This window comes from Rousettus aegyptiacus, unplaced genomic scaffold (assembly GCF_014176215.1).
Source record: "Rousettus aegyptiacus isolate mRouAeg1 unplaced genomic scaffold, mRouAeg1.p scaffold_m13_p_15, whole genome shotgun sequence".
NCBI lineage: Eukaryota > Metazoa > Chordata > Mammalia > Chiroptera > Pteropodidae > Rousettus > Rousettus aegyptiacus.
Genome location: NW_023416290.1, coordinates 53,021,409 through 53,045,975, shown reverse-complemented (window position 1 = coordinate 53,045,975; position 24,567 = coordinate 53,021,409). Strand labels below are relative to the sequence as shown.

The following is a 24,567-nucleotide window of genomic DNA, read 5'->3' as shown; positions in this document are numbered from 1 at the left end:
CGAGAATCCCTGCCCCTGAATTGATTACCTGCTACGTGCATCCTCCTTCCCTTCCTTCAACCCACAGAAGGTCCCTACTCTGTGCTGAACAGTGCTCCAATTGCTGGAAAACTGGTGTCGCCTCCTGAATCACCCCCGCACCGCCAAAACACACACACACACACACACACACACACGCGCGCGCGCGCGCGCTTTCCTTCTCTCCTTTTATAAGAAACCACGGCTTTGGGGAGAGCTGCTTACGGGAAATCATAAAGTCATTCTACCCTCTCTCACCTTGGCAGTGAAGATAACACAATCAGGTTAGAGAGGCAGGGTTTGGGGAACTTCAAAGCTGCCCTGGAGGGAGTGGAGGGACAGGAGCTGGAGAGCCGAGGTCTTATCTGTGCCTTAAATGTTCTCGCCCTTATCAATAGGAGGAACCCTAAGAGAGAGCCAGTGCGAGTCGAAAGGCAAGGTTGCTTTCTTTTTCCCACCTGTCTTTAGACTAAAATAAAGAAGAACTAAAGAAATGAAAGCAAAGTGGAAAGGATGCAGAGGGGATGGCATTTGTGGGGTGGGTGAGTGTGGAGAGGCCAGACTTCTCTGACCCTACACTAACCTATGCTAACCCGGACTGGGCACCAAGGTTCTGGAACCAGAGAACCTGGGAGTTAGAAGGTCTTGGCATTCAATCCATGATCTTCACCGAGGGAACACCTGGGCCTCGGCCCCTGGGGACTTTCACTGTGTAGCTTTGGAATGAGGTGCGGCTGCTTTGAGAACCCCTGCCATAGGCGATGACATCCTGGACACAGACAGTAGCAACTGGAAAGGAGAAGTGATAATCTACATAGGATGAATTCGCTGGAGTTGAGGGCAAATCATTTGCAGGAGTAGGAATTAGAGATAAGAATGATAATAACTGCAAGTCCTTTTATATCACTCCCCATGTGCCCGATACTGTTAGATGCACTTTGTATAAATATTAACTCATTTCATCCTCCTCAGACTGTGTGAGAGAGGTGCTACTAAAAGTACCCATTTTAGAGGTATTGCGATGTTTAGTGACTGGCAGGTCACGGAGCAAATCAGGAGGAGAACTGGGGCCTGAACCCAGATCGCCCAGTTGAAACATTTGTGCTTTTAAACACTACGCTATCTACCACTTGACAGGAGAATGTGGCAGCTAGGTGAATAGTAAAATCATGAACTTGGGTGTGGCCTAAAGGAAGAGCAGGTTTGAGAGAAAAACAATGGGTTAAGACTTGGAGATATCACGTCTGCCATGTGTGTGTGTGTGTGTGTGCGTGTGTGTGTGTGCATGCATGTGCACATGGGCTTCCAGGTGTTTTGCCTGGAAGGTAGGGTAGCAGTTCAGCTCCAAGCTCAGTACAGAGGTTTGGTACATGACTTCAGTACAGAGCTGAAGTCGTGGACTTGGTGCTGTGGGTAGGAAAGACAAGGAAACAGAAGGACCCTTCGGGCACCCCAAGAGTTAAAGGCAGATAGAAGAAGAACCAGGAAAAAAGAATGAAAAAAATCCATCAGCATAGAGAGAGGCGTTTTGGAAATTAAGGGCGGAGTGAGTCAGGAAGGAGGGCAAGTTCACAAGGGACAAAAGCTGTAAAGAAGTCTACTAAGATAAGAAATGAAAAGCAGTATTGTTCTTCAATGGCTTCATGGGTTTGTAATTTACATCCCCAACCTGACGGGAAACTTGTTGAGGTCAAGAGCTGCTTCCAGCACTTCGCTGTGTTTTTCTTTGGGTCTCCATGGTTCCTCGTGCAGGGCTAGGCATGCAGAAGGCAGCTACCGAATACCTGTAGGTTGATAGTTGCTCAGCATCCTGTTGGCTTTTATCCTTATTAAGACAACGACATTTTTTTATAAGTCATCTGCACCTTTTGAGGGGAGATATGATGTTCTGAGTCTTATGCAATGTTGGGCAACCCATAACCGCTGGACTTGACATTGCTAATACAAATGATTGGCAGATGCAGCATCTTGGTTCTCTCTTCCTCAATAATGGGATGAACATAAAAACCACCGTGTTGAGGACCTATGGTGTGCCTGACTCTGTACTGGACACTTGACATTTGTAGCTCAAATCGTCACAACCTGGCAGGGTGGGTTATAGTATCTTCTTTTTCCAGACAGAATAACTGAGTTGAGAGCTTGTGGTCTTGCCCAGGACCACACCAGTAGGCAGAGCCCTGCAGAGGTAAGAATCCAGGTCCATCTGTCTCCAAAGCCCTGGGATTCAGCAGGCCCCTCACTGAGCTCCTTCCTAACCCCTCAGCTCTGCTGCCTTATTCCAGGTGTTGTCATCATTTAGGTGGGTTTTACGAGAGTGTCTTATCTGTTCTACGTTCTTCTATCAAACCTCCTTCCCCAGAATTTATCTTCCAAACGACAGATGTAGTAATTGATGTAAACGTAACCCTGATCACTTTTAAATTCCTTTGCTGGCTCCCTTTTTCTGATATAAGGGATACAAAACTTAATGAGATAAGCCCAAACTCCTCAGCATGCCCTACTAGGCCTTTGTCATCTGACCCGGCTAGTGTCTCCCAGCCCTTGGCTCTTGGCTCACACTCACTCTTCTTTTCAGCTAAACCAACCTCCTGTGCTTCCATGAAGATCCCTACTCTCCTTCTGCACGTTCTGTTCCTCCAGGTTGACTCATACTTGTTCTTTAAGGCTCAGTTTACCTCTCCTCTCACAAGCATTTCCAGACCTTTCAAGATCTCATGAAATAACTGTCCTCTAGTTAGTTGCCTCCTCTGATCGCCTTGACACCCTGGGTATAGATGGGTCACTCTGCATTCTGCTTGCCCTTTCCTTCTGTTCCTCTTAATTGGCTCTGAGGTCTTGTAGGACAGGGATGACACATGCTTCCAGCTTGGAGCAGGAGCCGAACCCCTGCTTGTTAAATAAATGCCTGGATTTTGAGGGATGGACTCCACCGAGGTCGGAACATAGGAGAGGAGGGAGGACATCAAGAAGGGCAGGTGGTTGGATTGGCTGTAGTGTAGGCACCACTGTGGGGAGTTGGTATAATGCTTCTCCCATTTTTACTTCTCGCTGCCACTCCTAAAGTGACAGGAGATACCCTGCCTCTGTTTCCAGACAGTGATAATCCTCCCAGCACTGTCTGAGTGAGCCGAAGCCTTGCTTTGAGTCTCACCTTTGGAGTCCAGTGTTTTTTGGCAGGACAGACAGGAAACACTCACGTGGTGAGGTTCCCCTCCCCCGGATCTGTGAAGCAACAGGTCTGAGAGCCAGATGGAAAATGCCTCTGAAGTCCTAAGCCAGGCTGAAAAGGCAAGTCCATGATAGTGAAGTCCATCCCTCCATTTTAAGAATAGTTGGCAGTAAAAGTAATCCAGGCTCATGTGTCTGAAGTGTTGTAAAAGTTAGCAAGACTTGGAGTTGAAAGGAAAGTCACCGAGTTGGAGGGAAAGGGGGCCGGCTATCTTTTCCTCCTTTATCTCTACCTTCCCATCATCAAACTGAGGGACGCATTTCTGTTTTAGTGGAAACACGATGCCTTTACTGAAAGGAATGTCTATTGGTGGGATTTTCAGACAGTAAAATAAAAAGGAGACTCTTTGGGGGTAATGAGGACCTTCAACTCACACTCGAAGGGCAGCCACTGGCTTTTTCTGCTTCTTGCAGCAGCCCTGTGTGAGTGTATGGCGCGACACCACGAACAGTCGATGGAGTTATAGCCGGTGACATCCTTCCTCAGACATTGTCTGAGTTGATCCTTACAACAGCCTGCTGAGGACAGGGTTAATATTCCCTCTCCCCATTCTACAGAAGAGAACACTGAGGCTCCGAGAGGTTGGTCTAAGGTATCACAACAGTCTGTCTCGTTGGTTATCAAGCAGTGCCATTGCACCAGACGCCAGTGTAGTTCTGGTCATGCCGTGCTCCGCAAGGCAGGGGAGTTTTCTGACCTCACCAAGCTTATGTTTTAGTTGGGGCACCAGACAGTAAGCAAGTGCCCAAGTCTAGAAATAGGGCCATGTGCTGTAAAGAAAGTGAAGCACTTGACCTGGATACAAAGTGCTGGTGGATGGGGGCCCGCGGTGAGGTGCGCGCGCTATTTCGGAAAGGATGATGGGGAAAGGCTGGTGGAGATAAAGGTAGAATTTGAAGGAAGGCAACTTGTATGCCGCCCTCGTTACACCTACACTTCAGTGGGCTCCTGTAGGGACTTTCCTCCCCCACACGTCTCTCTTTTTACTTTCTCTAAGAAGCTTCCAGAACTTCTCTCACAGAAATCGGAAATGGCCGGGAGCAAATTTTTGGAGCTCTAAAGAGGACGCTCGGACCTTCACCGGCGACAGCTCGGAGATGGGGGAAGTGGAAGGGCAGGCCCCACCCTGGCAATGAGTCCGCAGCTGTTCTGGAAAATAAAAACACAGGCCGTTTCCAGATTCAGGAAGCTGAAGTGTTTTATGGGGGCACAGGCATCAAAGGCAAACACAGTCGTGTCCGCCCCTCCCCCACTCCAAGCCATTCCCCTGGACAATAGATGGCTTCGGGGAAACTCGTTCTCCAATTACTCGAAGGACTGTCACGCCTCAGGAGGTGATATCAGCTACAAAGAGTGACAGTCGGGCCAGTGGTGGGGAGGCAGGCGTCAGCTTGGTGCCCAGAAATTTTTCTAACAACCTCAACTGGCTGACAATGGAATGAGAGCAACTCTGTGCTGGGTGGGAGAGAGCTGGGGCTCAAGGGTCCCCTTCCACCAGGACAATGACGATTTGTCGATAGACTCATTCATTTAACTAGACACGGTGAGGCATCTTCTTCTACATGTCAGGCACATGCACGTGGTGATGAAAAAGACAGGCAAGAGTCTTTCATGATGTTTCCATGCTGGTGGTGGAGACAGTCAGGAAAGAAGTAAGCAGGTGGATACAAAGAGAGCGGTAGCTAGGGCTGGGCGTCGGAAACACCATACTAGGATCTGCAAGAATGACCGTGTATGTGTTTGTGTGTGCACGCGGGTGTTTGTGTGTGCATGTGTGTGTGCTTAGTGGATTGCACTTTCTGTGGTGTGGTCAGAGAAGGTGTCTCTGAGGAGATAATCTTTGAGGAAGTGCTGAGTGAGCAGAGGTGCTCTGCTCAGAGGTGATCGGAGGGGATCAAGGGCCAAGGCCCAGACCAGTGTGCTGGGGGACGCTGAGAGGCCCGTGTGCGTGGGCAGAGAGCATCGAGGGTCGGAGCAGTAGGAGACGGGGGCAGGCAAGAGACAGATCACGTAGGACACTGTAGGCCATGGCAGGGCAGGCGGGTATTTTATAAAAAGGGCAATGGGACACGGAACGCAGCAGGGTCATGTTTCTGGGGTGAGCGGTTGCACTCGATGTGTGCGTTTTGACCTTGGTGGTACACTAGAACCATTTGGAGACCCAGAGTTGAGATCCTACAGGCCAAGTGAAGACTTCGGGTTCCGATGTGAGCTTCCCTAGGGGATTACACATTTTTCTCGGGACTTAGGAGAGCGTCATGGCCCATAGGAATTTTGCTAACTTATTATCTACAGACCAGTTCATTAGTGTGAGTGGGTTCTAAATAAATTAAATTTAACGCAACAATAATTCGGGGGATTTTCTTCTGTATGCCAGGCAGCAAGCATTCACGGAGCCGGTGAAGCACTGTGGGGGGCCCATAGCAGGTGCCCCGTAAATATCTATTGAATAAACACATGCATGAATGTGTCAGATGCCCCTATGGGCGCTGGGGGAAAACTATGAGTAAAAGACATGGAAGACGATTCCACTTTACTCTCTTCCCGGAGAAGGACTAGAATCGGATTATTCGCAAACTGCTACGAGAAGGATGAAAATATGGAAAGTGCAAAGAAAAGAGCTTTTGGTTTGGGTCCCGGTTTGGGCAGCAGGATTCCACGGGGCATTCATGGGGTGTGGGGGCGCAGCGCTGGGACCACGCGGAGATTCATAATTCTTTGCTTCCCAGCTTGGTGGGTTCTTGCTTCTGGTTTCCGGTTTTGTAGAGATGACGGAAAAAAACCCAGGCTGGTCAGGTGGAGCGGGGACTCTGGGGCTTCTCGAGAAGGCCAGGCAGCTCAGAACCAGAGCCTCCCGGTTATCTGCTTTGGTGGGAGAACGGAGGACTCACCCAGGGAGCTCGCCGCCAGACTCTCCGCAGCCACCAGCTTTTGTAGCCTGTCACGGGGCCAGATCTCTGTGTGCCGCGGCCTGTGAGAACCCAGCCGAATGACCACCCAGTGGCTCCAAGCCATGACCGAATTAGCCCTGCCATTTCCCCCACCCTGTTTTAATCATCTGGGAGTGGATTTCTAGAATTGCCCCTAATTTAGGGAACACATGTTAAAGAATCTAAGCTAAACAGTTAACCCTTTTCCAGGGCCAAGGAGCCACTTGTAAAAAGGTATAGTTTCGATGTCTGAAGATTCAAACTTTTTGCAAATTCCAGGGGGAAGGGACAGAGAAGGGCTTTTGATTGCTCCTGTGACGAGCTGGCCACTCTGTTAGATGTTGATATCCACTACTTACACACACCCCAGGCAGGGATCAGCATCTCCGTTTTAGACTCAACAATCCAGAGCTTCAGAGAGGTTAAGGGACATGGCTAAGAACACACAGCTTAGTAAGTGGCAAGATTAGATCCCAAGCCTGTCACCCAAACTCAGGCTTTTCTCGTTATCTCTTTCTGGCCCAGGACTGCGCGATGAGCACAGTCCTTGTCCCATAATGTCTGCAGAGGAACTTGAACCCTGTGGTTGAATTGGGAATTTTAAGCGCTTGGGGGTGGGGCAATGCCCTTCTCAAGGGCTTACACCCCAGAGAAGGAAGCTTGCATTCTACTCCCAAGAAATCCTGATTTAATTGGTTTGGGGGTGCAGCCTGGGCCTTAGATTTTTACAGGCTCCCTGCTTAGGGGTTGGAAGCATGCTGGTCCCCCAGGAGCAAACGGGAGGAAAGCAGGGGCCGGAATGGAAAGAATGGGTCAGGGAACCAGGGCTAACACCAGCGGAGAAGCTGGAGCCCAGAAATGGGAGGCGTCACGTGGTCGGTGGTGGAGGAGGAGAGCTGCGAAAGGCCAGGGAGAAGCCAGGAGGAGTTGGGGTGGCGGGGACGGGGACGCCAGGAGCACTCCGGCCCCCTAACGAAGGAGGGAGGGCGTCGCGGCCTGGAAGGGGCCCCCGTGAGTTGAAGGTTTCAAATGGACGCTGTGCTGCCATCCTAGAGAGAGACCAAGACATGGCCTACGTAATAATAATGCCAATGGTGACACGACGCTGATCATAAAGTACCCTCCATCCTGTTTGCCCATTGACGTCTCTCCCAGCACCAGCCTTTCCTTCTGGAGGAAGTCCTCTCCGACCCTCCTTCTGGCCTCCAGAGTAGTGAAGACCTCTCACTCCTTCATCTCCCAGGGGGATCACCCCGGGTAAATCACCCTTAAAACTCGCATCGCTTTATACCATGATGATGTATCTACAGGCCCATGTCTGTTGGTTCTGTGAGCTTCAAGAAGGCAGAGCCTTGTCTCATTACTTTTTGCCTCCTCTCTGCCAAGGTTTGCAATCAATCATTGACGAATGAATGAGCGAATGAATAAATAGGTGAAGGGCCAGCCAAGAAATTCCAAAGGTTACCCTGCTGGTTACACAAGGCACCTTCATATGACGAGAGGGCACCTGTTAGCACCTGCCTGAGCCTGTTCTGTAATGTGAACACACTCTTCACCACTCAGACAAACGTCTGTGATGACTTTACCTGTCCCTCCAAATCTTGACTTTACCTGTCAGTGAGGCAGCTCGGGATCTCCATGGCTTGATGAAAAGACAGGGGTTAGGAAGCCTTATTCCTCAGATCCTGACCATCGTGCTCTGTGAAACAGAGATGACGCCAGCCACCTTTCCATCTTCAGACAACATTACGGGGGTGCCATGATGCTAGGTGCTGGGGCTGCGAAGAAATAAGAAATCTACCTCGCCTTTAAGAAGCTCCCATTTCTTGGCGAGAGCTCACAGGATTGCTGTGAGATGAACGTCCACAACGAAAATAAAAACAACCACCCCCCGGCGAGTGCTAGCGGCCAGTTAGGCAGTGCTGGGGATAAGTACCTTGATACGTCATCTCACTGAAGGCCCACGGGAGGGGCCTGTGAGGAAGGCATCCTTGTAAGAGGCGCACCTTGCAGAGGAAGGGGAGGCTCACAGAGAGGTTGGGCAACTCGACCTAGGGGCTGGGACCTGAGCCTGGCGTGCATGCCTGAGCCAGGGCCTCCAGGAGCAGCACTGCCCGGAGGCTGTATCTGGGGTTCAACAAGGTCAGGTATCAGCCCCCCTGCCTTTAGCCACGGTCATCAAATTCTATGGGGCGAGGCGACTTATAAGATACAGTCCCTAGGTTCTTAGCACAATTTTTATCTTTAACGTCTTAAACCTTCTTCACTCCCCGCCCCCACTCTCCCTCTCCCCTCCCCCCTCCGTCTCTGTGTTTGTGGGGGTGTGTGTGTCTGTGTAACCCCTCCCCACTCCCGTGTCTTCCTTGTCCTGCAGGAGAGTAGCTGAGCTGGATTGCCTAAAATGGTTCGCGGGCCATCCTGTTCTAGCATCTCTGCTTTTGGAGAGGGAGCTGCTCCCCTGCCTTGGTTGATAGGGGAATAATTGTTCCTGGCAGTGAACCAAAAGTAGCAAAAGCAAGGGGTTGGGGAGCAGAGAAAAAGAAACAAGTTCACGGGGAGAGGGCTGACCGTTGCACTCGCTGTCTGAGAGCAGCAAGTATTTGAGTGAAAGGGACTGGAGTGTGAACCACCATATTTGTATCCAGGCACGTCCCTGTTCCTTTGAGGAGACCTGGTAGCCGAGGACCTAGGGAGAGGCATGCAGGAGGCTGGGAGTCTGCTAAAAATAGGCAGGCCATCAGAGGACTGGAACCCGCTTTGTGTCTAACACATAAATACATCTTCAAACTTCTGCTCCCAAACGTGGCTTGCAGGAGCGGGAGGGAAAAAGGAGGCTGGGCTTTGGCTGTGAACAAGCTACCTGTGGGACACAGGGCGTGCTGAGGGGGGGTGCCGGGCCCACAGTGAGCAGCTCGGGCTCTGGTTTGGGTGGAGTGGGTGCACTTGAAGAAGGCTGGGAGGTGGGAGCTTTGGGTCCCAACTAAGGGCCTCCTGAGGACAGTCCTGGTGGTGGAGGGAGGGGGTGGTCTGGGGGCAGGAGGGCGTGAGGAGGGATGCAGGAAAGGAGGAAGGGCTGACATTCACCCAGTACCTGCTATGGCCAGGTGCTGAACTGCCCAGACCTGGAATCTAACTCTCACTCCAAGCCTGAGAGGTACGGGTCACCTTCCCCTCATGACAACTGCCGACCCTGAGGCTTGAGAGGGTTTTCATAACTTGTCCTGGATCACACAGCTGAGAGGCAGATGGGACTTCAAACCCTGGAAGTCTGAAACAACAGATAAGGCCAGTACCTGTGCGAAGACATACAGGGAGCCCCGGAACCCAGAGGAAAGGCCCACGGCGCGATTGTAAACGCACGGTCCCTCCGCGGGGAGTGCTTTCCTCCCGTTTGTCTGCCCAGCAACACCTGCTCATCCTTGAAGTCAACTCAAGCATCACTTCCACCTCGAAGCACTTGATTCCATTCCCCAGGTGGACCCAGCTGCGAGCTCTCCTGTGCACGTACCAGACACGGTCCTTCCCACAGCTCTGTGATCACCTGGTCCCATCTGTCTTCTGTCCCCAGCACTGTGAGCCTCTCCGGAGCAGGGCAGAGTGGAAATTTCTTTCTGCATCTCTCGTACCTGCCAGAGTAATCATCACTAATACTGGCTAACAGTCATTGGGCACACTCTGCGTACTAAGCAATTTGAATGTGGCCTCTTATTTTGGGGGGGCCTGAATAATTGATTTGCTTTTTTCTTGAACTACAACAGATTTATTAGAACATGTTATGATTTTGGCTCTCGGAGTCTATTTTCCCAGACACATGGTATCTCTTTCAATAGGTGGTTTTAAATATTTTTTTTTTAATGGAAGTGTTTATGAATTAGAATTTTTCTAATCATTTCCTATCCGAGAGATGTGTTCACGGCTGTATTGGCAGCATAATTTATATCCAGAAAAGCTGCAATATAGTATGCATGTAATTTGATGAGCTCAGACCTACGAGACATTCGCACACACCTGTGACGCCGTCACCATAATCCAGTCGCATCTCCTTTAATCGTCACACGATGCCATGAGTTCGACACTCTTTCTTACGTTCATGCTGGTGAGGCACAGAAACCAGGAAATCACAGCAGCCTACTAAGAAAGAAGGTAATAAGAAAGAAGGCAAAGTCCACAAGGAATTCCTGATGGGAAGGTGGGCATGGGCCCTGCTCCGCGCCCCTCCCCCAGCTGCCGTGTTGGCTGTGAGTGGCTCACAGCTGCCCCCTTTTCCAGGAAATTAACCTTTGTGGGACTGTGGGGGAGGGGAGGGGAAGGGAGGGGAGGGGTCTTTCTTGACTGGGAGTTTGTAGTCCCCACTCCCCAGGGTACTGGTGGTAGTCCTCAGTTGATGACAGGTACAAAGGATGACACCCCAGCCCCCAGTCCCCACCCTCCCGCCTGCCTTGAGGTGGGACTAGCTTTGTGGTATAATTCATGCCAAGACTGGTCCTCTGCCGAAACCGCAGCCTCGCTTCTTCCTTTCCCTGTCCTCGCCTGCTTTCCCCGCTTCCTGTCCCCCGAGATCCCTTCTTCAGGGACCGCCGCTCACTCCCATCCCTGTCTCGGGCTCCGCTGTGAGGGAACCTGGCCCTCGAAGGCAGTTGCTCTCTGCTGCATGCAGGTAATTAGCGCTCCAGCTAAGGGAGCCTCTATGTTCAACGTCACCCCGAAGTGCCCCTAGGGCCCCATGTCCTGCCAGCTGACGGGAAAGGAGAGAAAGTGAGAGGCGGGTGATGAGGAAGGCGGGTGAGTCAGGCCTGGACGTGGTATCCACGGCTTCTTCCCACATGCGATTGGCCAATACTCCGTCACAGTGACACCTAATTGCAAGGGAGGCTGTGCAATATAGTCTCGTCGTGTGCCAGGAGGGGAGGAAAGTGGGTCTGTGACCAGTTAAGCCAGTCTCTGTAATGACATCTCAGTTTAAAGGTGAGGAAACTGAGGTCGAGAGGTTTCAAGTAACTCACCAACGGTCAGAAATTTAAGACTGAAAACACAGTCTGATGCCAGGATCCGTGCCCTTGACCTCATTTCTACATCGCCACGTACAGTCACAGTGGATGGGATGTTGTCAGTGACCGAAGATGCTGAGGTTCCTGTTTGGGGAAGGTCCCGGTCCCCATAGCTGTGTGGGCGGGGCTTTATGTTACTGGTGCGTGGAACCCACTCTAGCTTGAGACATCCCTAGTTTTTAATTTCTAAAGTGGGGATTATTATCCTGCCTCGTAGGGTTTGTGGTAAGGATGAAATGAGTGGCTGTTTCACCCAATGCTGGCTCCGCCGATGAGGCTTGTGAGCGTGTTTGCCACTATTATCGTCACGCTTTTAATAACAGCCTTTCCAGCCCAGAACTGAGCTCGAGGCGGGTCCCTCTCCAGACCTTACAGCCTCGCTCCCCCACAGGTCTCAGGCTCAGTGTCGCATCCTCGGGGCACAGGGCAGCCTTCCCTGATCCTTAGCATGGAACTGGCTCCTCCCCTCTTTGGCAGGGCTGGGGTTAGGGCGAGATGAGTGAAGCACTCCCTTTGGGTGCAAAATAGAAGTGAGTGCCCTCCCCCGCCCCACACCTCAGTAAGATAAATAATATTCTAATGCAATACTTAAAAAAAAATCAACACACACGAAAAATTCCCTGGTGAACAGAATAGCAAATTTTAAATAAAGACCTAGGTGAGCCACGTGGTGCCTGAGGCCGGAGGGGAAATGTACGCGCCTGGCTTCACCGGACGCAAGCTCTCCATGATAATTTTAGTGTCTGCTTCTTGGCTTATCTTGCTTTCATGGGAGAAGATCGCCATGTCTGTCAATTTCTCGTGAGCAAGTGGCAAGATTTGGTAATTAACTTAAGATAAAGTGAAATTATGATAAATTCTGTTTTGAAATGAACAAAATATTTAAATATAACGCGAGCTTCAGTACATCCACGGTGTAATTTTCAGATGTTTTTCAACTACGTCAATGTTCTTGGGGTGGGGGGTGTGGGAAGAACTATTAAGATATGCAAAACTAAGCATGTTGAGGCAGACGTTTTCCTGCTGCCTCAGGCACCAACATGGCTTTGGGTGACACTGATCTGTTTAAATATTAGATATTTTGTTCAGCAAGAATGTTGAGTTAAAAAAAGTTATTTTAACCTTTTTTCCTTCCTTCCTTCCTTCCTTCCTTCCTTCCTTCCTTCCTTCCTTCCTTCCTTCCTTCCTTCCTCCTCCTCCTTCCTTCCTTCCCTCCCTCCCTCCTTCCTTCCTTCCCTCCTCTTCCTTCCCTCCCTCCCTTCCTCCCTTCCTTCCTTCCTTCCTCCTCCCTCCCTCCCTCCCTCCCTCCTTCCCTCCCTCCCTCCCTCCCTCCCTTCCTTCCTTCCTTCCTTCCTTCCTTCCTTCCTTCCTTCTACCTCCTTGCATTTTGCATCCAGGGCAGGCTCCTCACTTACCCTCATCATGACCCTGGTGCTAACCACAACTCTGACCAATCCGCATGCGCGTAAGTTTCCTGAGGCCAAGCCCCTCGGCTATGCGAAAACATTTGCTGACTAAATGAACGAAGAAATTTCTAAAAGGGGCTTCTCTGGCCCAGGCGTGCAGTGCCAGCTCATTTCTTCGCATCGTTTAGTTAAGTAAGCACTCACTGAGCACTCCTGTGGCCCAGTGCGTACCGTGCGGCCGTAGAGATGGCAAAGACGAAGCCTCCGCTGTCGGTGAGCTCGGCTGGCGATGAGGATTGATAGCCGAGCAGCTTGCTTCTGTGGAAGTGCTGAGGGGCAGAGGTCATGGTGGGGGAGTCGTGAGAGCACAGAAGAGGGGTAACGAGCTGAGGGAAAAGTGGGCTCAGTGCTGGTCTGAGCCAAGGTGCGGGGGAGAAGGAACAGGCGGCTGAGATGCAGCTTCGGAGAGAGAGCACAGCGTGCGCCAAGGCCCGGGCGGGGCGCAGCATGCCGTACGTGTGCGGGAGCTCCTAGCGCTCTGGTGCTCTTGGAGCACAGGACACGGCACCAGAGGCGCGCTAGGACAGTCATGCAGAAATGGGCTGGGCAGATCCCCGCGACCCTCAATGCCAGGGTCTTCCACGTTTCTCTGGGGCGGTGACTAGTGTCACTCTTTTTCCGAAGGGGACAAACTAGGGTACCACGGTTGTTCTGGCGAGCGCACGCCCAGCTGCTTTCCGAGGTGGTTGGACACTCGGCCAGACCCCGGGATGTGGCAGGCCTCCTTCGTAATGTGGGGTAGGAAGGCCTGGAGCTGAACCCAGCAGAAGCCAGGCCGCAGTGCTAAACCCAGACGCACCCCGCCCCCACCTCAAACGCCACCGCGGCCCGTTCGACATGTGTCCCCTTGTCTCTTTGATGTGTATCCAGGGTTGTCACTTGCCACGAGGCTGTCACTCAACACCAAGTAGGCACTTAATGGCATCGAGTTCCCTCTTGAAGCAATCTCAGCCAGGCCCCAACACCAGAGAGAGCGTGGAACGGCCTGAGGCATGTGTGTCTGTTATAACCCTCTGGTCTAAAGTCACAGTTGAAGCAGTGGACACCACCCCTTTGCCAAACAATTGTCAGTGCCCGGCCGCGGGCTTGGAGCGCTTATCGCAAGGGCCTGGTGGGGCTTCCTGTCATAACTTTGTACAAGGTGTGGGCTTATCTTTCGGGAAACTTTGGAGTTGTGAGTGAGTCCCAAACCCTTCCCCGCGGCCCATTTCATCCCGAGGTGACTGTCCCCACTCACAGAGAGATGAAAAGTGCCCTGCCCAAGTTGTTACGGTTTACATTATCAGCTCCTAGAGACTGTATCAGAAAGACATTCGTGGTGGCATTTGACCTCAAGGAGGAATCTGGGCCATCTGACGGCAATTATGACGCTTTTATCTGCATCTGCTGAGCTCGAACTCTCCGAGAGTGGCAGCTTCCCACAAATAATTGAGTCTTAGCCATCGGAGCCAGACAGAACACATCCTGAGGACATCCTGCTAGAGAGGCAGGCTGTGGCCGTATCGGCAAGGCTAGGAGGAATCCAGTAGGTCTGGGGGAAAAGAAGACCTTTCCATAATTCCCCAGCCTACCCCTCCTCCAAGTGTGGGGGCCCCTGGCTAGTAGTCTTCCTAGCTGCATGACTTTGAGTGGCCGCTTAGTCCCTCTGAGCCTCAGTTTCTTCATGAGTAAGATGAGAATCATTTTGCCTGTCGTTCAGGATCATGGATGAGAGGACGACTTTCAGTAGATGCTTGATCCGGGTTTGGCGACTTCTGCATATGGCTCTCTGCTCTGTGCCCCAGCTACCGATTCCCTGGGCAAAACTGGAAAAGGGCGTACAGCTGTCCCCGGGGAAGTTAGTAAGCGACGTTCCGATTCTAATTGCGAGTGTCCGGCTCCGAAGTTGGGTCCTTCTCGTGACAAAGTCTTTCCTTGTCAAGCAGATCACACTCCTCGATGTGGAATTTGCTTCACATACATTATTCCTCTGGTCAAATGCTAATTTATTTTGTCTTCTGCAACTTTGGGGAAAAGTAGGTAGAGGTATCCAGTCTCTGTTTGGCTTCTGACTCACAAACTCTCTCCAGCCTTGCCCAAGGCCACCTGCGGAACTGGAATCTGCCAGCCAGAGCTCTGGACAGTGAGTGAATGCCTTCTGGCTCCTTCTCTTGTGGCTGGCACCCGACTCCCATCTCCTGGTGTTGACGATGTGGTGTTTCCTATATCCAGTACTGAGCGTCTGGATGATCTCGGGCAAATTCTCTCACGTCCTCAGTTTCCCCTTCTAAAAATGAAAATATTTTCAACATCTCTATTCTGCTTCCACTGAGTTCTGTTCTCCTGTTTGTACATTCTCCTTCAGTCAGCCATTGTTCACCCATTAAAGCTGAGCTATGTCTCAGGCCTGTGTGCATCTCGGTCATCCAAACTTTTCCCCACCAAAACTCATTCACCCAAGAGCTCACTTCTTTGCCTCCTTCAAGATGGAGATTTGGTAGAGTTATGGCATTTTTTGTTGTTGTTGTTCTTGTTGTCGGCAGGCAGATCTGGGCTCAAATCTTAGCTTTTCCTCTTACAAACGGTGTGACTTTGGAATAATATATTTATTTCATCTTTCTGGACCCCAATTTTTTCGTTTGTAAAATAGGAAAGCAGGCATAGACCCCTTCCCCCCAAAAATGACTTGTCTGTTTTCCAATAACCCTTTACTGATGGAGACTGAAAAATTACATTTTATATAAAGTTTACATGTTGCAAAATATTAATTTTTCGACCATTCGAAAATGAAAGAAAAAAAAAACCCCACTCCGTTTGCGGGCTGTCCTGGAACAGATGGCGGGCCAGGTTTGGCCTGTGGGCCATCGTTTACCGGCCATCTTCTAGTCTCTTCTCCCTCCCCGGGGCTCTGCGTCTGGGGCTGGAGGGGTTAAGCCCCTCCTCTGAGAATCTCTTGTCTTCAGAGCTTCACGGGTGCTTGCTGAGGGCTCGGCCTTCGAAATTTGACAGACTTGGCTCCAGCCTCGGCTTTGCGACCTGCTAGCCGAACGACCTTGAACAAGCTGCTTCACATCTCTGAGCCTCTGTTTCCTCTCTGTAAACCGGAAATAACAAGAATGACAACTGCCTTCCCAGACCGAAGGGACAGGGATGTAGACCCCCCACGTCTCCATGAGACAAGTGTCAGAGAATATGTGGCCATCTTTCATCTACCACGAGGGTGTATTGAAACAGTAATAAGGGCACCCAGCACACAGCTCCTCTGTACCTGGCACTGAGCTAGTTTCTGGAGCCAAAACACAATAAAATGACACATGGCTCTCCACCTCATGGGATTCACTGTACGGTAGAATATGTAAATAGGCAACTGCAGTAAACAGGGTTAAATTCCAAATAGTGTGAAGGCAAGAATGGAGGGGACTTGGGGTGTGTGTGTGTGTGTGTGTGTGTGTGTGTGTGTGTGTGTGTATGATAGGAAGTTTCAGAGAGGGCAATACACCTCTTAAACTGCCTTGGAGAGCGGAGAGGAGTAACTGCTGAGGATGCTGGGGTTTGACAGAGGCACAGGTGACTTCTCCTGGGGCGTGAGCCAGGGCAGGGCTGTTTGCTACAGGGGCGTGGGCTCAGGATGTGTGTCTGGAGGTGTGTTTACATGTATCCCGGTGGGTAATTTGTGGGTGTGTGGCTTTCTGATGACAGATGAAGGGCGGCTTCGTATAGCAAAAGACACGTTTGCATCTGTGACTTGAAACACAAAACTTTAGGGCTGGAAGTTTCTTAGAGATGTTCTGGTCTGGATCCTTATCCACTTTTTCTCTTTTTACAAGTGCCTAAGTGGAGGACTGATCCCAAGCTACTCAATGGGTTGGTCTTTCTCCTCGCCCCAACATACTGTACAGCCAAGGCTAACCAGATTGTGCGTGAACTTGGCAGTGGAGTTCAGACAATGCTCACTAGCCCCACCCGGTCTTGGGTTGACAGTGGAAGGCAGAGTGGAGTCTGGAAAGACAGGGCATGTTTATGGTAAAGAACTAGGCACAGTGCCAGGCACCGTTCTCGGGAAGGGTTAGTTTGTTTACGTTTCACTGAAAGCAGATTCAAACTCTGCCATTTAAAAGTTTCAACTTACATTCAAATTATTATATTTTCATTTCCATGCATAAAAACACCTCAATTGAAAATGGCATAAGCTAGGGGTGTGATTTCAGGGCATATGCTGCTGTGTTCCAAGATCCCCTGAATGTGTTTAAGGTATGAGTTGGTTTATGAAATTCTTGGAGGAGTTTCAGAAGCTGCAAAGGGCGTTTGTGCAGAATCCAGTTTGTTCTGTCAAGAGAAGCACGCAGATTTTTGACCTGGGGCTTTTGGTCACAGTTCTGTACGTCCAAATACGAGGCATGATACTTAATGATGTCCCGGCCGCGTCAGGCGCTACCTGGGATGGAGCACGTACAGGACCTTCCCAGCCACTGTTGGTTTCTCTGCCCAGGGTGATCCTGATCCAGTCCCACAGGGTGGGAATCTCATCTCTCAGGCAAGGTGGTGCCAAGTGTGAAAACCTTGGTACGTGCCTGGCAGATGTTGGTTTGTGTTTCTATCTGGGAGGTGCCACTCTGGGCTAACCCTGACAAAAGCCAAGTCCAAGAGGTTATTAAGCTGCTTTGAGAATGCTTTATTTTAAAAAAAAAATGTTTTCAATATATGAGAAATGTATAGTCACTGCTGAAAAATAAAAACAAAATACGCAGATAATCTAACAGAAGATAAAAACCAAAAACGATTGTTTCTAAGATTTTAGAATGTGTTCCTGCAGACTTTTCCCTACAGGTGGTGTGAACATATTTTTTAAATGAAGTTGAGATCATGGTGTAAAGCCCTGTGAAACTGAGCAAGTGCCTTGCGCTTCCTGAACTTCATTATTATTTCTTCCCCAGCAAAATAGGAGTGATAACATCCAGAGGATGATCAAGCTTTTCTCAGAACACTGCACTGTGCTTGTCTTGGGGAAGGGCGAGGAACGTGGAGCTAAAATGCCCCGTGGACTGCCCTGGCTGAGCTCAGCTTTCAGAAAGCTCCCCAAGCGATTTCAGTCCCCGGCCGTTTGAGTCACCCTCAGCTATGGGAGTCATCCCAGACAAGACCCCATACACCATGGAGCAGGGGCCAAACCATCTCCCCTGTGCCCTGTCAGAAATCCTGGCCCCTGAAGCGGGGAGCATCATAGAATGCTGGTGGCTTTCCACCACATCCTACGTTTGATGTGGTCGTTCTACTAAGCCGTAGGCTTAGTAACTGGGCTATCAAGTGACTACGTTTGAGAACCTCAGAGAAGCCCCTCACCTGTCCATGGGATCTGCCCCTCCCCATTTCCTCAAGGAACTTGTTTCCTATTTCCTGACTCTTCTATGTCGCCCACTCCTCTTACTCAGCCTTCTCCCAGGGGAAAAAGCCCTTCTCTTGTCTCTACCATTGTGGCATGCTGCTCTTTATCAATTCCATTCTTGAAAGGGTTTTCTATACTTCCCACCTGGACCCGGTCCAGTCTGGCTCATGCTATTGGACACTGGTTCTCAAGTTCGTCACAAGACTTGACCCAAAGGCCACATCATCACCCCCGATGGCTCTCGGCTCGCTGACACTCTCCTCTCCCCCGGCTTCCAGGTTGCTGGTGTCTCTCCTGATTTCCTCCTTCCCTGCTCAGGGTCTTTTTCAGTTTTCTTCTTAGTCTGCACATGATCCCTGGATGGTCTTCTTTTCCCACTGTCGTGGAGACAATTCCCGGATCCACATCTCTAATAAGGAATTTCCCCTCGAGATCCAGGTCCAAAACTTAACCTGCCCGTAAGACATCTCCAGTCATCTCCTTGACGCTTCACACTTTTCTTAAACAACTTTTGGGTTCTGTACATTGCGGTACAGGGACCTTGGTCAGCCGTTAGCTTCTAACGTCGAATAGCTCTGGGCTCAAATCACAACTCGGCCACTTAATAGACACATGTCATTGAGAAGGTTGCTTAACTTCTCTGAGCCTTAGCGTTTTCTCTGTCAGATAGAGATAATGATGTCCTCACTTCATAAAAACATAAGGACGTAGCAGTTCGAAATGTAAGTATTATTATGAATAGTAATTTTAAAATCATGCTACATTTTTCTGGTTATAATACATGCTCATTTTGGAACACATGAAAAGTTCCGGGAAGTATTTTGTCATTTGAGGCTAAGTGTTGCTAACATGGGAATGTATTTTCATTTGTCTTATCTCTTTGTAGTGCGTGTGTGTGAGAGTGTGTGTGTGTGTGTGAGTGTGTTGAGGACACAGGTTGTCTCAGCATCTCTGCCATTTTCGCAGCCTCTCAGGGTCGCAGGCTTGGTGTGAGTCTTCACCTGATCTCATAACCTGATGCTATGTCACTAAGCACTGCTAACTGGAGCCCCGTATTGCTCTCAGGTGCAACATCCCTTCTTCTGTGCTGTCAGTCTCATAATTTACCTGCATTTTCAGTCTTTAGACTCATTCCCCACTTTTTATTCTAAATTCCACCAGGCCAGTTTTCTAACCACAAAGCCGAATGTGCTGGAAACACCCCAATTTGCAGTCCTTTTTGTTTCTGGCGTCAAGTTCAGCCCCTTCCCTTCCGGCCGTCACTCTCATCTCTCACCTGTGCCTGATCGAAGTGTCAGGCCTGACCATCTCTCTGTGCCCTTGTTCCTTCCGGTGTACATATTTGCCCTGCTCGACGGGTCTGGAGAACTGCTACTCATCCATCATGTCTTAGCCGAGTGCTAGGTCCTTTAGGGAGCCTCCCCTTTTCCTGCACCCCATTACCCAGGCTTTGTTGCTTCTTTCTCTGAGTACCCTGATCCTCAGCACTTTGCTCCCGTCCCGGTTATAGCCCTGACCATGAGATTCGATCATGTACCAGGCTGTTTGCTCTCTGTGAATTCCTTGTAAGAATTCCTTACGCCTCCAGTACCTGGAACAGTACTCACTCAGTGCATAGGAATTGCTCAGTAAATATTTGTTGAATAAATGGATTGAGAGATGGTGTAGTGTTTCAAAGAGAGCACAGGATTTAGGAAAGAATAACTGAATCTGTGATTTGCTTCTTCCACTGTTTTACCTGTATGGCTTTGGGGAAATGACAGCTCTGAGCTTTGTGGGTTTTTGTTGTTGTTTTTAACAGAGTTGTTAAGACGTTCAGACAAGACAATGGAAATGAAAGTGTGGTCTATGGCCATGCCATCCCAAACAAGCCGGACCCCGTCTGACCTCAGAAGCTAAGCAGGGTCAGGCCTGGTTAGTACTCGGATGGGAGACCACCTAGGAAGACCAGGTGCTGTAGGCATAAAAAATAAAAAATAAGGGATGACAAGCTGACAGGGTCCCTGCAATCTGTGAAGTCAACCAAGGGTTACTTTGCCTAAAAAATAAAATAAATCAATAATAATAATAATAATAATAATAATAAAAGAAAAAAGGAAAGAGCTTTGGAAAATAGAAATAAAACACGATGCAAGCGTTTTTTTATACGGTTATTGTTAGCTGAAAACTATATAGCAGTTTCAGTCTGGTTGTGCTTGATGATGATAATGGTCTGTATAGGGGGTCTTGGTTGAAGATGAGAAGTCCTGGTCACTTGTTCTTGAGGGCAAGCTCGGGCAAGCCCGCCCACTTCCCAGTTCCCTTCTGGGTCAGGCGAGGGTATTCTCAGCCACGCCCACTGCTCCGAGTTTGTCTGAGGCCTGGATGAGATGATGCACCTTAAACATCCATTGTGGCAAAAGCGTCTGGGAAAGGTTCTAGAGGCGCCACATGCACGAACCCGCTTCTGCGGAGCCTGGCGCCTGCTGCGAGGACCGCGTTCTCGGCCCTCGCCGGGGACTTCCCGCCCCAGTCCCGCTCTGAGTTTCGTTTGATCGATGCCACATCTTTTGGCTGCAGACGAAGCTGCGGAGCTCTGCCTCTGGTTTCATCCCGGTGCTGCGGGTGGCTGGAGACCAAGCCTCACTCCCCGAGGAGCCTGCTGCTGAGTTAACACGCGCCCCATCCGCAGCCGGGAGGGGAGAAACCCTACGGCCCTCGTCGCTTCAGGGGCGCTTTTCCTGACCTCCCAGACCAGGCGAGCCCCCTGCCCCTCCGCGTTCTCACCCCCGCGCTCGTGAGCGCCGTGATTTTATAACGGTTATCACGACAGCATCGTTCGTGTTTTTGAATCAGTCTCTCTCCTGGACCGCATCTGCTCCGCCGCCGTTCCCCTTAGGCCTAGCATGGTGCCTGGCACTTAGACGCTGCCAATAAATATTTGTCGAGCAAGGAAGGGAAAGAAAGTTCTGAACTTACTTCGTTTCCTCTGCATACGCTGCGCATTCGTACCTTGGCACCTTTGCTCCTGCTCTTTACACAGCCAGGAATGTCCCCCCCGCCCCCACACGCCCTCCTGTTAACCAGGTAATGCGCAGCGAGCACAGTGAAAGCGCTTGGGCTCAGCAGCGCTGCTGCGCGTCGGTCCTGCTGAGCTGCAGACCCTCGTCTCCGTCATCGCCTGTGCGCTATGCACACCCATCGCTCGGGACTCACTAAGTGCACAGTCCTGGTCATCTTTCCAAGGGAAGGAATGGAATCTACGGAGTCGAGAGGAGGGGGGTGTTTTTATGGCCCTAAGAGCTGGTGGTTCAGAGTGGAGAAGAAACTTGCGCGTCGTGCCCAGTCCCGTGCTTGCCTCGTGGGTGGGGAGCTGGGCAGACGCGGTGTGAACTTTGGACTTCGAACCTCGGCGCTACCTCTCACCCTCCTTGGAAGCTCGGGGGCTCACCTAGCCTATCTAAACCTCGATGTCCACATACCAAAAAATGGAATGAAAGTAGCCCGCCGTGTCTGGGTGGGTGTGGCGTGGGGCGCCAGCTTCTCGCCGTTGGCGACCCTCGCGTCCCCCCTGAGGAGCTGTGGGCGGTCCCCTCTCCCACCCAAGCGCAGGCCGAGCGGAGATTTCCCCAGGGCCCTCCCAGACCTCCGTTCTCCCAGCATCACCCCGCGCATGCTCCGCTCCTCCCCGACAGTCCACGTGCGTCAGCGAGCGTGGCAGGGAGAAACCCCTGTGCGTGATCCGCGTTCAGACAAGACACCCGCCTCGGTGTGGGTGTCTCCGCGGAACCGCCGAAAGGCTTCTGGGGTTTAATGACCCTCCCTGGGGTAAGGTAGGCCCTCCCTCAACAGGTATCAGGGAACTGTCCCTCGCTGCCGAAGCAGCTACCTGTTGCTCAGAACCCGAGCTAACGTCTATGGTGGTCCCAGCGTGGACGTGAGAAGGCACGGGTTTCGGCATTTGACGAGTAGAGTTATTACTTTGGAAAGGCCGGGGCCAGGGGACTCAAGGCGTGCAGGGAAGAGAGCTCCGCCATGATTAAATATTCATTGAATACTCATGCCGTTAGTGTCCAAAAGTGACAACGATACCACATAAAATAAAGCAGATGCAGAGGCTCCAGAAGGCGCCAAGGGAACCCGGCTTCCCCATCATCCCCGGTCCCCAGCCCTCTCGTCGGCTGAATATATTTCTCCCCGAGCTAAAAGATTCTGGCTGTCTGAAGCAACTTCTTCCAAAGGCGAACTCCTGACTTTTCGAATTATATCTGAGTGATAGCCACGTGCTCTTTGCGTCCCAATAAGCTGAGTTCACAGCATAGAGAGACTAGCCGAGGTACAAGGCAGTGCTGAGGTTTCCCGGGAGCAGGGGGCCTGGGAGGGACCAGATGCTGTGGCGTGGCTTCCACTCTGCCACTGCCTCAGTATAAATTTCCCCCTTCGGAGGTCACAAGGGGGTTCCTACCTGACATGGCATCCTTTGGCCTTCTCCCAAGTTCTGAGCTCATGACTCCATGTCTCAAGAGTTTGGACATTCTCTTTCCTAAGGCTGCTGGGACAGCGCTTGCACCTGCTTCTTCCCTCGGCTCTCCCTGAAGAAGACGTACAGATGGCAAATGTCACTGTCTGGATCTGACTCCACTCTCCATGTGGATCCAGAGCGTAAAGGGCTCCCAGCATCAGGCCTGAAGGTTTTGTCGTTTTCACTGTTGGTTTGGTGAACCCACTTGCATCTTGTCAACAGGGCTGGCCCACTTTGCACCTAGCACTTCCCGTAATTAGATAATAAATCAGCCTCCGGAGCTTCATGCAGGTCTCTGCTTTGGTGTGAGGCCCTGCATATGACAAAAAAAAAAAAAAAAAAAATGTTTCTGCTTACCTCTTTCAAGCAGGAAAGTGGGCTTGGCTAATCAAAAAGCAGGTTCTTCCTTGGGAGAAGTTGATGTTTGGGTTCTTAGTGAAGTAGGGTCATTAGGAAGAAGCCGGAATGAGACAGTGCTGGGGTAGTGAGACTCACCCCTCTCCCCAACACTTATTTGAAGGCTTAGGCAGGGTTGGGAGGGGCGTTCCTTTCCACGTCACCTGAATGGGGTAAGATCAAGAGAGAGGAGCCAGGATGTTGGCTTTCCTGTGCCTTAACTGCATAGACTAGTGGCAGATGACAAAGGCAGAAGAATTTGGATCAAGGGCTTCTGCTCCTGGGCTGTTGCCTTGGGCCGTGGGACACAATGCCTCAGATGCTTTGATTCATCTTCTCTCTTGACATCCATGAGAGACATATTGGTCTTTTCAGGGCTTCATTCATCAAATAAAAATGATAATATAGCTGACATGAGTTTATTGCTCACAATTTGTCAGACATTGTGCCAATCACTTAACATATGTCGTCTTCTTCAGTCCTCACGGCAATGCTATGAGATAGATACTCGCATGAGTACTGCCTTACAGATGAGGAAACAGGTTTAGAAAGATAACTTCCCTAGGGTGACAGAGTTATGAGATGTTAGAGCTGGGGTCCAGACCTCAAAGCTGGCAGCAAATCCCATGGGCTCAACCTTAATCTCCTCTCCTCTCCTCTCCCCTCCGCTCCCCTCCCCTCCCCTCCTCTCTCCTCCCCTCCCTTCCCCTCACCCCTCTCCCTCCCCTCCCCCATCCCCTCCCCTCCCCTCCTCCTTCTTTCCTTTCTTTATTATAGTTCTCAGAGAATGGATGAGCCAAAATTAGAGGTACAAGTCTAACCCACAACCTTATACCAAGAATAAGCATTTTTAGCTTCATTTTACAAATGGCAAAACTGAACATTTTATGGCCAGATTGTGACGAGTGATGCTGGTGGTGTTTCATTTAAGAAATTCCCATTTGACCACTGAACACTATTTATACAGAACAGGCATACACATACCTGGAGGCAAAAATCATGAGAGTGGGATTGCTTTTTTGTTTCTTTCTTTGCTTATCTTTCTGCCAAGTGCTAAAAACAAGAAAGACGTAATATAAAATTACCTTATAAGAGAATAGCTGTGCAACGCAAATATTGCATGCTAACGAGTTATAGCTTAAAGATCAAAACGTCATCAGTCTGAATCTTGTTGCTCAACTCTGCTGTTACTCTGAACTTTGTGTCTGAGCATTTTCTGACAAATCAAGGAAGGAGAAAGAGCTCCGAAAATGCCGGTTCCTGACACTTTACTTCCGTCTGACATCCGTGATGGATTTAATTGACTTCAGAATTCGTAAAGGATCCACTGAATAATTTTTACAGCTCACACTACCACCCCATCCTTCAGCGTAGAATCCTATCAAGTCAAGATAAGGGCACTTTGAATCTTTTCTGGAGCTTGGTTAGTCCCATCTCTAAATAACAAGTGCTGTTAGAGCTTCATAATTATTACTTAATAAGAAATCATTGGCTACATCTTAAAGCCCACATATAAGGATAAAAACAATCAAAAGTCACAGAGATGGGGAAAGGTCGTGGTCACATGAATCTAGAAAATGTGAGATCCCATCTTACATAGAGTTTATGTTCTTAATA

General features: G+C 50.3%; 1 pseudogene; it reads left to right on the top strand.

Annotated features, from left to right (window-relative positions):
• Positions 1 to 19,897: 19,897 nt before the first annotated feature.
• LOC118612212 lies at positions 19,898 to 20,016 on the top strand (annotated as a pseudogene).
• The last annotated feature ends 4,551 nt before the right edge of the window (positions 20,017 to 24,567 follow it).